The following is an 18,597-nucleotide window of genomic DNA, read 5'->3' as shown; positions in this document are numbered from 1 at the left end:
GTAATGCGTTGGGAAGTTCCGAAGAACGCAACCGAGATTTATTCAGGATTTCTCCAAGATTGCTATACCCTTGGCCCGTTTAACCAAGAAAAGTGTGATTTTTCGGTGGGGTCCAGAACAACAATCAACTTTCATGACATTGAGGCAGAGATTATGTGAGGCCCCGATTCTAGCTCTACCTTAGGAATTAGATGAATTTGTAGTGTATTGCGACGCTTATATTTCGGGGTTAGGAGCTATTCTGATGCAGAGAGGGCATGTGATTGCTTATGCCTCGAGGCAGCTGAAGCCTCATGAGACGAATTACCCCACACATGATTTGTAATTAGGGGCGGTGGTTTTTGCCCTCGAGATTTGGAGACATTATTTATATGGGGCCCGATGCACAATTTTTCACCGATTGCAAGAGATTGAAGTACTTGATGGATCAGCAGAATTTCAGCCGTAAAGCGGCGAGTGCTCCGATTCGAGATATTTGCTTGAGGATGATATTGATTTTCACATTTATTGTTTATGATTAAGGATACACAGGTGGAGGGTTTAAAAAAGGAGAACTGGAAAATTGAGTGGATTCAGTGGCAAATCCCTTTGTTTGTTCGGGATAGCCGGGGGTTATTGACTCAGTGTGTTAGAGTTTGGGTTCTAGCATTCGGGGCTGTGAGGCAAAGGATCTTAGAGGAGGCACATAAGTCCAAGTTTTCTATTCATCCGGGGGCCACAAAGATGTATCGAGACCTGAGGTTGAGCTATTGGTGGCCTTTCATGAAGCGTGAGGTTGCGTGGTTTGTTGAGCGGTGTTTGACCTGTAGGAAGTTCAAAGCCAAGCATCAGAGGTCTCATGGCAAGGTCCAGCCGCTACCTATTCCCATATGGAAATGTGAAGAGATCACCATGGATTTTATCACGAAGTTACCTAGGAAGGCGCGGGGTGTGGACTCCATTTGGGTTATAACGGACAGGTTGACTAAGAGTGCGTATTTTATTCCGGTTTCCAAGAGTATCACCGCTGAGAAATTAGCAAATATTTATGTGTGGGAGGTAGTGGTCAGGAAGGGGTGCCGGTATCGGTGGTCTCGGACCGTGATGTTCATTTCACCTCTAGGTTCTGGAGGAAGTTCCATGAGGATTTGGGTACTCAATTGCATTTCAGCACTTCTTTCCACCCCCAGATCGTTGGTCAGAGTGAGCGGACGATTAAGAGGCTGCAATATATGCTTCGGGAATGTGTATTAGACTCTGGAGGGAGTTGGGATACTTACCTTCCGCTAGCAGAGTTCTCATAAAACAGTAGTTATCATGCTAGTATTGACCGACCCCCGTTTGAGATGTTGTATGGTCGGAGGTGTAGAACTCCAGTTTGTTGGGGTGAGGTTGGTCATCGAGTTATGGGAAGCGCCGAAGTAGTGCTTAAGACCACTGAGTTGATTCAGCAGGTGTGTGATAGACTGAGGGTTGCGCAGAGACATCAGAAGAGCTATGATGACCGGCGTCGATCAGATCTTGAGTTCCAAGAGGGTGATTTTGTGTTTCTAAAAGTGTCACCATGGAAATGTGTCATTCGATTTCGAAAGAGGGGCAAGCTGGGGCCCCTATACATTAGACCATTCAGGATTTCCGACCGAGATGGCAGGGTTGCTTATCGGTTGGATCTTCCAGTCGAGCTCAGTCAGATCCATAACACCTTCCATGTGTCCCAGCACCATAAGTGTGTATCAGATGAGACTACAGTTATTCCTTTGGAGGATATTCAGGTGGATGACCGCCTAAATTATGTTGAGAGACCGGTGGCAATATTAGATCGGAAGACGAAAACCTTGAGGAACAAGGTTGTGGAGCTAGTAAAGGTGCAGTGGCACCACTGTAATTGGTCGGAGTGGACTTGGGAGCCCGAGGAGGAGATTAAGGAGCATTACCTAGGATTGTTCGAGGCAGCGGACTTCGAGGATGAAGTCTTATTCAAGTGGGGGAGAGTTGTAACGCTTGCTTCTGGTATAGATTTTATTCTCCAATTGTTTATATTTTCCTTTGGGACTTGACGAGTTGGAAGCTTCAACTCGGCGTGTCGAGAGGGCTATGGTCGCGGAAATTAATGAACCAACTCGGCGAGTCGAGGTGTCTCAGCTCGGCGAATTGGCGGTTGAGAAGGAAACCCTAATTTTTAGGGTGTATCACCTCATTTAAAGGCCTTAAGTCCCTTGGTTGGCCTCCTCAGTCCAGAAACCCTAAATAGTGTGTATCATCTTCTTTTGTGAGTGTGTGAGCTTGTGGAGGGCCTTGAGTGTTGATCTTTTGTGCTCTTTTGAAGAAGCTTGGAAGTTGGAGGTGTAAAGCTTGGAGGGAAGACTTAGTGTTGGGTTTTATGTACTCTAACATCCCTATGGTGCACATACAACCCTAATGCTTTGGATCTAAGTTTTCTCTAGTTATACATGCAACAAAAATTATCCAAAGCATAAACCTACAACTAGTATACATATTGACATTTGAATCATAAAAAACAGTTAGAAGATTACCTCTTGTTATAGCTTGTTGTATTTGGCCTTTAAGAACTTAGCACCTCAAGTGCGATGCCTCAAATGGTTCACAAAACACCACCAATGATTGGAGAACTTGAGAGAGAGGTTACGAGGCACTCAAAATCGGCTATAGTATCTCTAAGATCACTAGTGTGTCCAATTTTAGGCCAAGGGGTTACATATATATATATATATATATATATATATATATATATATATATATATATATATATATATATATATATATATATATATATATATATATATATATATATATATATATTGTAGAATCCAAGAGTCATATGTAACGCTAATTGTTACACTTATGCTTATGATCTATAATCCATATGGACTAACTCTTCATGGACTCTTACATAAACTTAGCCCATCATGGATCAATAGCTCAAATCACATGTATCACTGATTTACATAATCAGTCCCCGTTAATTTAATTAGTCTCTTTTGATCACTAAACTAATTCCAAATTAATTCTTGATCAATACTAATTAAATAATATGATTTTACAATTAATATATTATACTTATAATATATTAATAAATCACAAATAACCTCTTTCTCAAATATCCATCCTATCAGATTGTTCTGGGGAATGCAACCCAAAATGGACCATGCTACTCTCAGGTAAAGTACATACCAATTATAGTTATGGGCTTATACACCTAATCCAACAGTCTCCCACTTGGATAAGTCTAATAACTATAACTGCAAGTACGACTTAAAAACCGACTAGCAATCGTAGCTCTCAAAAAGCCGCTGTCGAACTCTGACGCGTCCATTAGATAAGGGATCATATATTCCTTAGTTCTAGATATTGTATGAACTGAGACATGGATTATAATCATTATGTATGTTCATGTGTTGTTTCCCGATTTCCGATTTATGACGACCGACTGATTGAACAAATCAAATCAGTCCATGCTTGGCCAAGCGCTTAGGGTGTCATCACTAAATCAACGAGGGGCCCACAGATATTGCTTTTATCCTTCTTAGGGTAAAAGGAACGGATAAACTTCGACTCACATGCTTGCTCTATTTACTCATCAAATCACATACAATGATACGTTTTATAACACCAAGTTACTGGTGCGTTTGCATATCATCAATGTGCAACCGACTTGTAAACTGCAACTATATGCCTCCATTTCAAGAATATAATATATTATCGTCTCACAATCACTCGTGATAAAATCCATGAAGTGATTCAGATTAGCATGGGTAATGCCCGCAGATTCGGGCTAGTCAATTTAGAGACAATGAGCGTCAAAAATGAGTTTTTGGTGGAAGATTATTTAGAAGGATTAATCTTAACCAAGTTGTAGTGTATGATACAAGGGTTCCGTACATATAAAAAACGCCGAAATCCGAGTTATAACGAAGAAGTTATGGCCCCTCGAAGTTTTACGGCAAAATCGGAACGACACCGGGAGACGTAAATATTGAATTTATGATAGATGACTTTTTATCCTTAGTAATCTAAACGAAAGTCGTAGAATATGTTAAACTGAGAGCGTCCATAAAAAGAACGCCCAAATCTGACTTCGTATGAGGAAGTTATGAATTTTCTAAGATTTGGCATAGCGGTTTTTAGTTCGAGCGGTTTTTGGCCTACGTGACCTAAATGAGAGTTGAAGATCTCTTTAATAGGAAATCAACGATAAAAAGATAGACGAAAACGGAGTCCGTATGAAGGAGTTACGAATTTATCGCGATCATTTAGCAGTATAATATCCTCCTACTGTTAAATTTAAGATCGGTCAAGAATTTGCCGACGGAGTCAAAATGAAAGTTGTTGATCTTGTTTTTACCTACGTGTGGATACAAAGAACGTCGAAAACGGAATGGTGACATCTGGCACTGAACTCGACGAGTTGGAGGCCAACTCGATGAGTTTTGGTGATTTCCAGCCTATAAATAGAGGTGTCAGTTTCCCCTCATTCTTCACACCTTCCAACTTCTCTTTCTCTCTCTAAACTCTCTCTCTAACCCCCTAAACCCCCCTAAAGCCTAGGAAAACCCCCTAGCACCCGAAGGAAGCCTCGAGGCGCCCGAAGGCTCCGAGAAAAGAGCTTTTTGGCTCGGAAACGCTGCTCCAGCGAAGCCCAGTTTTTAATAAAAACCCGCTGTAAGTGAGTTATGCTTACCCTACTTTAAGTATAACTTATGTTTAAGTTCATTATCGTTATTATGAGCTTATAAACATGATTTATCACTGATTGCAAGTCGTTATACTAATTGATCTACTTACGGGGATGATTTCTAGGCTGTGATTTAGTGAGGTGTTTAAAGTGGGATTTCCAAACAGTATACTTCGTATACCAAACGGACCCTACCTCCGATATGATCCTACCTGGTTGTTCCTTACTTGATAGATCATGTAGTAGAATTTGAGTTAACGATGAATCTAGACTGAGAATTAGTCGCAATAAAGATTAGACTAAAATTTAGCAATAATAATGCTAGGTTTCGTCGAAGGAAAATAGAATCGTTAGAAGCGAATCGCTGCCCGAGTTTGAAATCATCACTTTAACAAGTGAGTGCATAGTTAGTTTCATCTTACACATAGATATGAAGTATTTTATATAAATTTCGCGCTATGTGTGCATATAACCTGTATACTTGCTATCTATGCTGGATGAACGATTTTATACATGTTTTAAATAATTTAAACTTTATATGTATTTTATATTTACGAATATGTTGGGTAAAACATGGGTAGATGAATGATGAGAGATGAAAGATGATATGAGTGAACATTGGTAGCTATAGACTTAGTGCCTAATAAGTAACATCAGCATCTATGGACTTAGTGCCTATTGGATAAATGTTGGTAGCTATGGACTTAGTACCTGTTAGATAAACGTTGGTAGCTATGGACTTAGTACCTGTTAGATAAACGTTGGTAGCTATGGACTTAGTACCTGTTAGATAAACACTGGTAGCTATGGATTTAGTACCCGATGATTGAACTTTAGCAGCTATGGAATTAGTGCATGTCGGATAAACCCTGGAAGCAATGGACTTTGGATTGAAGGAATGTAGGATAAATAATTCTTAGGGTAGACCCTTCAGAATAAAGAAGATATTGGGGATGGGTAATTGGGTTAATTGTTTGATGATTAAACATATTAATTATATTATTGTGGGTTCAAAACCCTATGTACTCACCAGGTTTCCCAACCTGACCCACTCAAGCTTATTTGTATCTGTCACACCCCCAAAACGGAACGGCGGAAACGTTCGGTGATGGAGGACGTCATGTACAGTATCATAAGAATTGAATAATAGTAATCAAAGCAACAACAACCATTGTATTAATAGTATAGTGTTTACATTACATTTGAATCATACACGATTGACTCCAAAAGTAAATAACAAGTAAATACTCAAAGCTACTATGCTCCATCTTCTTAAACCCGATGCGTGAACCTGTCTACTAATGTCCTGAGAATACAAGTAGGTTTTGAAAGAGTATCAGCATAAAGCTGGTGAGTTCATAAGTGTTTTTGTTTTAGAAAACTGTTCTTTGTTCATTCGAAAAGTGCATTATGTTTCTCCAGAAAACCTTATATTTTCTGATGTAATGAATGTGTAAACCTTAAGTAAAAATAATTCTTACCAGTTCCTCCTGCGAGTACTTAGTGTATACAAATCATATATAATCCAGATCGTACAAACAGACGATTGTGTGGTTCTGCCCCAAGCCCACAACCAAACAAGTAACAGGAAATGAGGCGGAGGCCACACATTCCAATGGTTGTCGGATCCTCATGTACATAATCCTGAAGTATTCACTAGATACTTAGAAAGTTAACTATATTGGTCCTTTGATATCTGTTGATGTTGTTGCTCAAGAAAATCCAATATTTTCTTATAAAAAGCTTGATTAAACCCATTCCTTCTATAACTACTTAGTTCATACTAGTTACACATAAACCAATATCGAATAGACAGCTAATTGTGTGGATCTGCCCTAAACCCACAACCAAACAAGGAACTGGGAATGAGGCGGAAACCACACATTCCACAGTTGAATAATAAACCAATTTTTTGTAGAGTACTGATGTTTCTCCTGGAAAATCCTATATTTTCCCTAAGTGTGAGTTATTAAATTATCTGTTCCAAATCGTAGAGTACAAGTATCTACCATACTTATGTTGTTTAAACATTGTTCTGTTTGAAAACCCTGGCTACCACCAGTAATGTATATTAGTCTTATTACATAAATAAAACTAATTGAAAACGTGTTGTTCTGTATACTGAAAGTGTTGTTAATACCCTCCTGTGATCACTTAGTACATACGAGTTATAGAAATCTAGATCAAACAGACAGTCGATTGGGTGATTCTGCCCTAAGCCCACAACCAAACAAGGAACAGGAAATGAGGCGGAGATCACACATCCCACTGCATGTCGGATGTTAATTTCATATTACCCTAATGTACATACTAAGTCATCACATAGTTACTAACCCTGTTGACTGTTTTTTATGTGAATTATTACGTGAACGAGTCGTTGTTTCACCTGTGAGTTCTTATAACTATACCGATGGACGAATACCAATACGACGTACTTCAGACGTCGAAAATGAACAGACGTTTGTCACCCCCGGTTGACTGTAGCTAATAGTCAGGGTGCGAGATTGTCAGTCCCGTATAGATCTATACACAAACTCACACTCTCCCTCCAGGAGACTCTAGTTACAAGGCGTATCTGACACTGTAGTTCTCTCAACGAATCCAGGAATAATACTAGGAAAACCTTTTTTGTTATTAACATGAATTCTTATAAAATAATATCTTTTATTTCATAATTCATAAGTTTGTTTCCTTTGTTCTGAAAACCGTGCTTGCAATGCTTGTATCTTAACATGTTTATAAATCTGTCCGTGAATCTAGTAGTAACTATGTTCATCATATTTATTAAGTTCTATGTTCAATGTGTGCTAATGATAGGAAAATATAATAAACCAAATTATATTTTTAAACACAAGATTTCTTGTGCTTTTACTTGTATTCCCCCCCCCCCCCCTGAAAAACATTAAAAACTTGGAAAATATAGGGGTATGAACTCACCTGATTGTGAATGACTTGAATGAATAACAAAGATAGGATTCTTGGTATGCTAAGTGGAGTCCCGAGCACAATACGGTCCTATTACACACATATTAACATTTATAGGCCTAAAATTAGTGTCTAAGACCACTAATGATCATAGGAAACACCTTTAGAATGTAGGAAACACTTGCAATGAAATGTTAGAACCAAGAATGAGGGATGAAATGGAGTTCACGGCCAAACCACCATGGGTTCACGGCCCAAGATGGGTTCACGGCCCATGAACACATGAAGGGTTCACGGCCCAATGTGTTCACGGCCCATGAACTCATGAACTCTTTAAGGGTTTATGGCCCATCTATGAAGGGTTCACGACCTTATGAAGGGTTCACGGTCGTGAACTCTTCAAGATCATGAAGATGGTGATGAAACATGAAGAATCAAGGCTAGGATCTAGTATTCTTTCTAGTATAACAAGTTTAAGGATGAAACACTTACGTTTTTGGAGCTTTGGAGGGTTCGCGGTCGAAGCTTTTTGAGAGAGAATGAGGATGTTCACGGTTGGGAGGAGGAGAAATGAGAAGAAAATGAGGTCACTCATATATATAGGAGGAAGGTTCACGGCCGTGAACAGGTTTGCGGCCGTGAACACCTTGTGAGTGATTTTCTGGTTCGAATCTAGCCTCCCGATCTCAAGCTAGCTCATCCTAACATCCATTCATACATTACACTAGGCTTAGAAACTCTCAAACAGACCCGTAACGGGGCTAAAAGGTAACAGAAACAAATCTGACTTTCAATGATTGAGATGACTTAGAGATAGAGATTCCGGGTTGTCACAGAATCACAGGTGCCGATACGAAGTTACATTACACTGAGAGATTAAAGATGTGTAGATCACTAGTGTAAATTAATGTAAGTTCTGTTTATGCTTATGTTTCTGTATTGACAATGACATCCCAAATGTTGTAAAATGAATAAAAATACATTTCTTCGGAAATGCTTTGATAACGTATTTATCATGTTTTACTGGGAACAAATTCCGTAACATTTTTATTAAAAGAAGTACTCTGATTTTTATAAAGCATAAACAAAGTCGGTCTTTTCTGGCCGTGAAAATGGGGATGTCACAGTTGGTATCACAACATTAGTTTAAGCGAACTAGGAATAAGGATTTATTTCTAGACTTAAACTTAGAATGCTAAGCAATGATCATGAGGAGTGAGTCAAATATATTTTAGGCAATACACCTGAATAGACACAAGCACTAGCTTAATTAGGGAAAATGCCTAAAATGTTTTTATGTGCTAAATGATTTATGATATGCATTATATGATCGGATATATGGTCTGTTGCCGACCGGATCTAGAAACTTTATGTGTTCAGATTTCTAAACGTTTAATTACAGTATTAGAACTGACATGTAACTTTTCGGAGTGATAAGGAGATTTACAAATCTATCGAAAATAAGTCTTTCATATCTAAATTCTCGTCACTACACACCGAACGTTTAAATTGGTGTATAGATCGATATGGTAAGAACTCGAAGCGGACTCGGAAACGCTAATCAGCGGCCTGTGATTGATCCTGCACCAGAGGTAGTGGCTACACCCGAGCCAATGACAATGGTAGGAGTCCAAGCAATGATTCGGGCTATGATGGCCGAACAAAGGGAAGAGATGAGGCAAATGTTGCTTAAAAGGGATGAACCTACTGTACCTATTGAACAACCCAAACTGAATGAAGAGTTGTCAGAGGAGCAAAACTACAGCCGTACGGTGAGTCAAGTTGGACCCCGAGTGGTCAGGAGAAACAACCCGGATAGAAGGAATGACAAGGATGGGCACATGTATAAGAACTTCTTGAGTGCCAAACCACCAAGTTTCTCTGGAAGCCCAAAACCAGTGGAGAACTAAAGACCGGAGTGTTAAGTTGGTGGAAGTTGCTAGCAGATATAATGCCATGAGGAGAAGCCATACGAATGTCTTGGGAAGCAATCACGGAGCAGTTAAAAATGCAGTACTGCTCAGAGATAGATCTGATAAACCTAAACAACGAGTTTTAGAACCTGAAGAAATGGAAGATGAGTGTTGATGAGTATGCCACCGCTTTCACCGAGAGGATGAAGCTATTTCCCTACTTGGTGCCTACTGAACTCTCCAAGATTGATAGGTTTGCTAACAAACTACCCACAGACTTTGGCCCAACGGTCAAAATGGAAACTACTTTGAAAATAGCCGTTAGAGCAGCTAAGAACCTAGAGACCCAGATAAGAGAAAAGTGTCTAGAAAAAGATAGGGCATGAGAGAAGAGGAAGTTTGAAGGATCTTCAAGGTCCAACAAGGAGAGGAAATTCTCGAAGCTTGGAGGAGGAGAAAGAGGTGATGTGAGATGGTGTGATAAGTGCAAGAAGAAGCATAGTGGGAGATGCAACGAAGAAGTGACTTGTTACAAGTGTGGGAGGACCGGTGACTATTCAAAGGACTGCACACATAATGATAAGGTATGTTACGGATGTGGAGGCAAGGGGCACATGTCCGAGTTACAAGGTTTCCGTACATATAAAGAACGCCAAAATCTGAGTTATAACGAAGAAGTTATGGCCCGTCGAAGTTTTACGGCAAAACCGGCACGGCACCGAGAGACGTAAATAGTGAATTTATGATACAGGACTTTTTATCCTTATTAATCTAAACGAAAGTCATAGAATATGTTAAACCGAGAGTGTCCATAAAAAGAACGCCCAAATCTGACTTCGTATGAGGAAGTTATGATTTTTCTAAGATTTTGCACAGCAGTGCACGACCCGAAACTTGAATTTTAGTTCGATCAGTTTTTGGCCTATGCGACCTAAATGAGAGTTGAAGATATCATTAATAGGAACTCAACGATAAAAAGACAGACGAAAATGGAGTCCGTATGAAGGAGTTACGAATTTTTCGCGGTCATTTAGCAGTATAGTCTCCTCCTACCGTTAAATTTAAGATCAGTCGAGAATTAGCCGACATACTCAAAATGGAAGTTGTAGATCTTGTTTTTTCCTACGCGTGGATCTAAAGAACGTCGAAAACCGATATCGTATGCGAAAGTTATGGGGTTTAGAAGTCAGCAGGGTGCTGCTGCAAAAGGGGTGACGTGGCACAATGTAGGCCACACACGTTTTGCCACCAGAACGGTGACATCTGGCACTAAACTCGACGAGTTGGAGGTCAACTCGACGCGTTTTTGGTGATATCCAGCCTATAAATAGAGGTGTCGGGTTCCCCTCATTCTTCATACCTTCCAACTTCTCTTTCTCTCTCTAAACTCTCTCTCTAACCCCCTAAACCCCCCTAAAGCCTAGGAAAACCCCCTAGAACCCGAAGGAAGCCTCGAGGCTCCCGAAGGCTCTGAGAAAAGAGCTTTTCGGCTCGGAAACGCTGCTCCAGCGAAGCCCGATTTTTAATAAAAACCCGCTATAAGTGAGTTATGCTTACCCTACTTTAAGTATAACTTATGTTTAATTTCATTATCGTTATTATGAACTTATAAACATGATTTATCACTGATTCCAAGTCGTTATACTAATTGATCTACTTACGGGGATGATTTCTAGGCTGTGATTTAGTGAGGTGTTTAAAGTGGGATTTCCAAACAGTATACTTCGTATACCAAACGGACCCTACCTCCGATATGATCCTACTTGGTTGTTCCTTACTTGATAGATCGTGAAGTAGACATTGAGTTAATGATGAATCTAGACTGATAATTAGTCGCAATAAATATTAGACTAAAATTTAGCAATAATAATGCTAGGTTTCTTCGAAGGAAAATAGAATCGTTAGAAGCGAAGCGCTGCCCGAGTTTGGAATCATCACTGTAACAAGTGAGTGCATAGTTACTTTCATCTTACACATAGATATGAAGAATTTTATATAAATTACGTGCTATGTGTGCATATAACATGTATACTTGCTATCTATGCTGGATGAACGATTTTATACATGTTTTAAATAATTTAAATTGTATATGTATTTTATAGTTACGAATATCTTGGGTAAAACATGGGTAGATGAATGATGAGAGATGAAAGATGATATGAGTGAACATATGCAGCTATAGACTTAGTGTCTAATAAATAAAATCGGCAGCTATGGACTTAGTGCCTATTGGATAAACGTTGGTAGCTATGGACTTACTACCTGTTAGATAAACGTTGGTAGCTATGGACTTAGTACCTGTTAGATAAACGTTGGTAGCTATGGACTTAGTACCTATTAGATAAACACTGGTAGCTATGGATTTAGTACCCGATGATTGAACTTTAGCAGCTATGGAATTAGTGCTTTACGAACGAGAATTGGCAGCTATGGACTTAGTGTTGGGTTATGAGCATTCTAACACTCCTAAGTGTACATGCAACCCTAAATACCTTGGATCTATGTTTTCTCTATTATACATACAATTATGAACATCCAAGGTATTATCCTAATCTAGCATACAAAATAATAAATATAACAAGATAGAATACATACCTCTTTGATGTAGAATGTCTTCATGAAGCTTGAGTGCCTAGTGCCCCAAGTGTGACACCTCAAATGGTTCACACAACACCAAATACACTTGGAATAACTTGAGAGAAACTTGAACACTCCTTAAAATCGTCTAGCCCTCACACTCACACATTAGTGCACGATTTCTTGAGCCATGGGATTCTTTTATATTGTGGCTATTAGGGTTACACCATGTAACTCATAACTTTACCCATTCCTTATGCTCCATGGATTTTAACCTCCATGGAGTATCCATGGGTCACCCCATGGACTTAGTCCAACATAAGGAATCTTGGATCACAAGCCCACATATATAAGAATGAATGATTTACACAATCAACCCATATATTTAATTAGTCTCCTTTTGATCACTTAATTAATTCCAAATTAATTCTTGATCAATACTAATTAAATAACCTTATTAATATATTAGAACTTATAATATATTAACCAACCTTAAGTGTTATTTCTCTCATTATAGTCTATCCAAATGCATGATGCCATGCAACCCAAATGGACCATGCCGGGTCGGGTCAAGTCTTACCAATTATAGTTATGGACTTAGACATTAATCCAACAGTCTCCCACTTGGATAAGTCTAAAACTATTATTGCGTATGACTTCAGGAACCGATCAGCAATCGTAGCTCTCAAAAGCTTCTGTCGAACTCTGACCTTGTCGATGAACTCTGACCTTTGTCAATGACTTGTCCACTAGATAAGGGATCATATATTCCTCCATTCTAGATATCATATGGACCGAGACATGGATTATCAATCATTCTCTCTGTCCATTTGTTGTTTCCCGATTTCCGATTCATGATGACTGACTGATTGAACAAATCAAATCAGTCCTGGCTTGGCCAAGCACTCACATGTATCATCTTTAAATCATCGAGGGGCCCACAAATATCTCTTTTATCCCGAAGGTAAAAGGAATGGATAAACTTCGACTCATATGGCTTGTTCTACTACTTGTTGAATCATACACAAAGGCACGTTTTATAACATCGAGTTACCAATGCGTTTTCGTGCAATCAATGTATAACCAACTCATAGTAACAACTCATATCTCTAGGTTTGAAGAATATAAGATATTATCGTCTCATGATCACTCGTGATAAAATCCATGAAGTGATTCAAATGAGCGCGGGTTGAATCCAATACTCAAAACTTATGAGCACTCATGAGTGTTGTAGCACCACTTTGTCCACCAACTTGAACCTCTACAAACCAACCCATGACAGTCTTGATTCATATCTACTTCCAACATATGACCGACTGTGGATGGTTTGAATAACTTAATCATTCAGGAAGAGCGACTTAGTTATTCTGGAAGTCAAAACATGCAAAGTGAAACACAAGAATAAATGAATCAAATATGGTATCAAACCCTATGAATATAAATAAACACTTTTATTTATCACCATACTGATTACTCATTATTCATTGTTTCGATTTTATCAACTTTATACTTGAATTTAAAACAATAGTTGTCCCATGCTCCAAGCATGTACACTATGTTTTCTAAACACTAGTCATGCCATACACCAAGTATGCATACTATGTTTGTCTATGATCTTTACTTTGTAGAATAGATCAATTGAACATCACTCCAATGATCCTCTTTTCACAGTCCCAAATCCTTACTGCAAATGCAAGAATTCCAAATTCATGCCATTTACTGAAATCTGTTAGATTCTAAACTTATATGCATTGATCCTCTTAATGATTATGCACGAAGTCAGAAAGACTTGACAACAATCATTACAGAGCATTCCAAAGGAGATCAGCTCCTTGGAAACATCCTTCTTTCATTAAGTTTCCTAATCTTACACAGATTGACTAATTTCTAACTTTGAAACATTTCCATATTCCATTTTGACTATCACTTCTGAACAAGAGTTGCCTCCTTACAGATTATGTCAATATGGTCCTTCCAGAATTAACATAATACTTCCAACTGTCCTTGAGCAACCAATCTTTGGTAAACCTTAGATTGTCCTCGACAATTGCTTAATCAATTTAGTCATATCCAATTCTAGACCTTTTCCCTTCATAATGCCCCAGGCATTTGGAAAATTTTAGAAAGGATGAATATAGCACATGTAATCGATCCTATATCCGAAGCGTATGAGACACGATTCATGATGTCTCACATAAAGACTAAACCAGTCTTTTGCTATAATATTTCCATTTCAATTTGCCAAGTTCTCAAAATTCAGATTATGAAAAGGGATGACGTAATCATAATCGAATTTTAGAATGCAAATAATGGAACCATATATAGAATTTCCTTATGTTAAGCCATTCCAACATGAAATTCATATATATATCCTTGATTAAATACGATTAAAATCTCAATCTAAGCTTTTAGAATTGAAATGAAGTATAATTTCCTCTCCCTTAATTATAGCAAAACAACTTTTTCAACCCCTGCAACCTCACGAATTGAAACTTTTGTTTTCTATAATTAACATTGCTAACTTGCAACCTTTGTCATAATTATCATGCTCCCACTAACATGATGATTATTAGCATAACACTTATGCTCCCACTAGCTTTGACATGTACTCAGAAATCAGCTGACTTTCTTACCAAAGTTCAGATTTCTGATACTAGATTGTTTTGATAAAACTTTATCAAAATCATACACCTCTCTTAGATAGCTCACATGTGTGTCTAAACAATTTTAGAACTATGAAAAGGGATGCCGTAATCATAATCTCAATTGTTTAGACCTTTGCCACTTCTCACAAGTCCATGTTAGTGTGCCGGTAAACCACACACTCTCCACTAACGACTTTGAGAATGCAAATATCACAATTGCTATCTAGCTAAAATCTACTTAGTGAAAGTGTTTCCTCACCATCATTTTCATGAATCGGAGAGAAACCTTATGACACTTAGATTTAATAGTGTATGTGTTCTTATCCATGTGAATTTGTCAAAACCATAATCACAAGACAAGGTTAGTGACAAATCCAAACTCATATTGATTAAACTTGTGCAATCTTAAATTCTTGCCATTTGGCAGCTCAGGTGCCTGCCATTGCTTCCAAGTAGTTGTGCAACCAATTGAGAAGTCTCAGAACTCCTATGCAAAGCCAACTTGAATAGGCACAAAAATTTCAACACGATAGGTTATAAACCTCAAGTCGTGTGCTAGTGAAGGACTTTAGGTTTTATTCTTGATTAAGTCTTGAAACTTTTAAGAGCTTTAAGACTCCCACTGTCCTCTTGACATATAAGACTCCCTTGTCAAATATTCAAGAGATAGTGCGGATTCTTTATCAAGACTAACACTTTACACAATTGGCCTAAGTTGGTCTCTGTTTTATCCAAAACATCACAACTTACCAATTTCAAATGTACAAGAGTAGATAACCTTTTACTCTTACATTTGAATAGTGTTAACAAACCCTCTTTAAGATATGTCACTCAAGTTACAATCTTGGAGTATGACTCTAAGAATTGTTTTGGAACGAAGTATGACTCATCTTTTTGATTTAACCATTTCAACAATTCATGACTCCTCTTCTTAGTCATAATAATGCACTAAGATGACTTTAGAGGACCAATTGTGATATGGTATCTTAATCATTAAGATGATCATAAACATGATATTAAAGTACTCTCCCATATTCTCAGATTTGAGAAACTTTTATCTTTCTGCCATACTTTGATTCTTCTTATTCGTTCTGTCTCACATTGAAACTTCTCCAATGCTACAGACTTATACTTAAACTTATAAGTATAACCATATTTACTGAACTTAAGTAAATCATGACAAATAGTCTTCTTGATCTTTTGTGTTGGACTTGACCAGTGCACAAGAATGTGTACTCGATCCCTTAGTCCTTTCCTTATTCACATAAGGAATTAGTCTTAATTTTCCAAGCTGAAAGTTCTCATTCATCATACTATACAACTTGCATGATTCCAAGTTTCGGTCCAATTGAACCTTGGGTGATGAGAATCTTTCCTTATTTGGTAATATTAGACACTACCACAACCGAAAGAATCAAATCCATTTTTCCAATATTGCTATCAATGGAATCTTATAAGCAACAACTTTTCACAAATGCCATTGTAAGGATACTTAAAATAAATAAAATCAAAACCTTTTTCTTTTATTTTAAAACTTTGCGGAAAAACTTATCCTTACAATCCATATGAAAACCTTGTTGTTATCTATTCCTAAGCAATATAAATATCATAACTCTTAAGTAATAGCCCAAAATTCTGATCACCGAACCATGCGATTGAAATCCATCTTCGCGATCAGAATCAGCATGTACTTAATAGAGTTAGACAATGGACTTTACCTAAAGTAGAGCCAAACTTATTGACTTTAACATCCTTAGGTAAATTTGGCAGCTTCGTAACCAATGCCCCTTCCTTTGGCAATAGTTACCTATGGACCCTTGATAATGAGACTATCTCAGACTTCGCCTCTCTCTTTACGATTGGGTCAACCGAGTTGACTATGGCCGATCCCTTTCCATTGGGAAGAGAGAGCTTTACTGGATATCCAATGTCATCATTGTCAATGTCCATAGCGTTTTAGGAAGTTGATCTTAGCAAATAGATAAGATCATTAAGGGTCTTGTCTTAGTCTGTTTCATAGGATTCCCAAAAGAACTCACTATGTGACTTAGAAAGTAGTTGAGCCACCAACTTTCTCAAGACTTTGACACCCAACTCTCCCAGCTTATCAATATGTGACTACATCTCCAAGATGTGATCACACCTAGACCTTGCCTTGCCAATAGGGCTTGAGTGACCTTAAACGTTTTAGGAACTTGTGGGTTAGGGAGAATAATTGGAGGAGGTGAAAGAAGTATGATATCCATGGGACATCATCTTCATTTAGGAAAGCTTGTTTCAAGAGATTTGGGAAGATCATAAATGTCTAGACCAGACATCTTTTTGGGAGATATTCAAGATAGTTGATTTAAAGTCCTTAATATGACACCCAATATGAAATATTAAGGCTAGGACCCAACAAACTATTTTATAACTTAGAAGAGGGATGCCGTAATCCAAGCTATAAAATATTTGAAGGTAGGTGAATGACGAGTCACCAATTTCCACCATGAAAAACGAAATAATTTATTAGGTTTTAATTGGATTTGAAAGTCCTAGATCTTTGAGATTCATTGAACTGTTCAAAGGCATGTTTCAATCTCGAGTGTGCCCTTCAGGTTTTGTGACTGGGATGCCGAGGATTACAAAACAAGGTGTGAATAACCATGCAAATATACTTGGTACCCTTAATATTTACCCCTTAATCAGTGTGCCGGTTAACCACACACGCTCCACCGATACTATGATAAAGATTAAGTTACCCTTTGCCTACCTTGTTAAGTCCAGGTTAGTGTCCCGGTTAACCACACACGCTCCACTAACGACTTAAGCAAAGTGCAAAGTGTAATTTCATGGGTTAGCACCAAATTCACATTTTCCTAAGTAACTAAGATTGGGTATTAATAAGAGTTTAGTTACTTAGTATTTATCATTAATACTTTTAATGAAAGGAGAATTATAGTCCTTGTCCTACCCGTTCGGCTAACGACCCTCCACTAGTCAAGGAAGCGGTGGGTGAGAGTGGACACCCATTAAACTGCCATTTTATAGGCAGTAACCTTATACCCCCCTTATAGACCGGCTTCGTGAATGAGGCCTACTAACGGTAAGACTGAATTTACTCTTATACATATATATAAATATTATTAACTTATAATATTATAAAGTATAAGGGTTGAATTTTAACTTTTAAAATTCTAAGGGCTAACTTGGAATTAAAGTATTCATAAGTGAAAATTTTCAAATTCCAAAACTTGAGGGCAAGTTTTGAAACTATTCAAAACTAATTAATTCCATAACTTATGAGTTTAAAGTAGTTTTAATTAAAAAAAAATAAACTCTTCAAGTTCCATATCTTGAGGACAAGTTATGGAAGACTTTAAACTAATTAATAAAAAAAAATAACTTTTTTCTTTATTGTAACTTATGGAACTAATTAAGGTTACACTTTTTTTTTAATTTAATGAAGAGACTCTTGAACCTCCATAACTTGAGGACAAGTTATGGAGTCATAAAACCATTTAATTAGAACTAGACTCTTCATTTTGTAACCTTTGCCAACTTTTATGAGTTTTATGATTCTTAAATGTGACTTTTCATATAACTTGAGGACAAGTTACAAAAACACACTTTGGAATCAACTCTTAGATTAAAATGGATTGAAAACAACTATTTCACACAACTTTTCTATTAATCTAAGAACCTCATAAGAACAAGATAATTCAAATCATCAATCTTCAAGAAATTAGCATGAACATACAAACTAATACAAATCTTGAAATTATGACAATTATCTTAGAAATTGGATTAACATGAACATTACCACATCAAAAACAAGTTTATAAGTCCAAAAACATCTTAGGGTAATGTTCCTAGTCCAATTCCA

The sequence above is a fragment of the Lactuca virosa genome, chromosome 2, assembly GCF_052849685.1.
Source record: "Lactuca virosa cultivar CGN04683 chromosome 2, Lactuca_virosa_CGN04683_v6, whole genome shotgun sequence".
Lineage (NCBI taxonomy): Eukaryota > Viridiplantae > Streptophyta > Magnoliopsida > Asterales > Asteraceae > Lactuca > Lactuca virosa.
Note: the sequence above shows the minus strand (reverse complement) of the source record.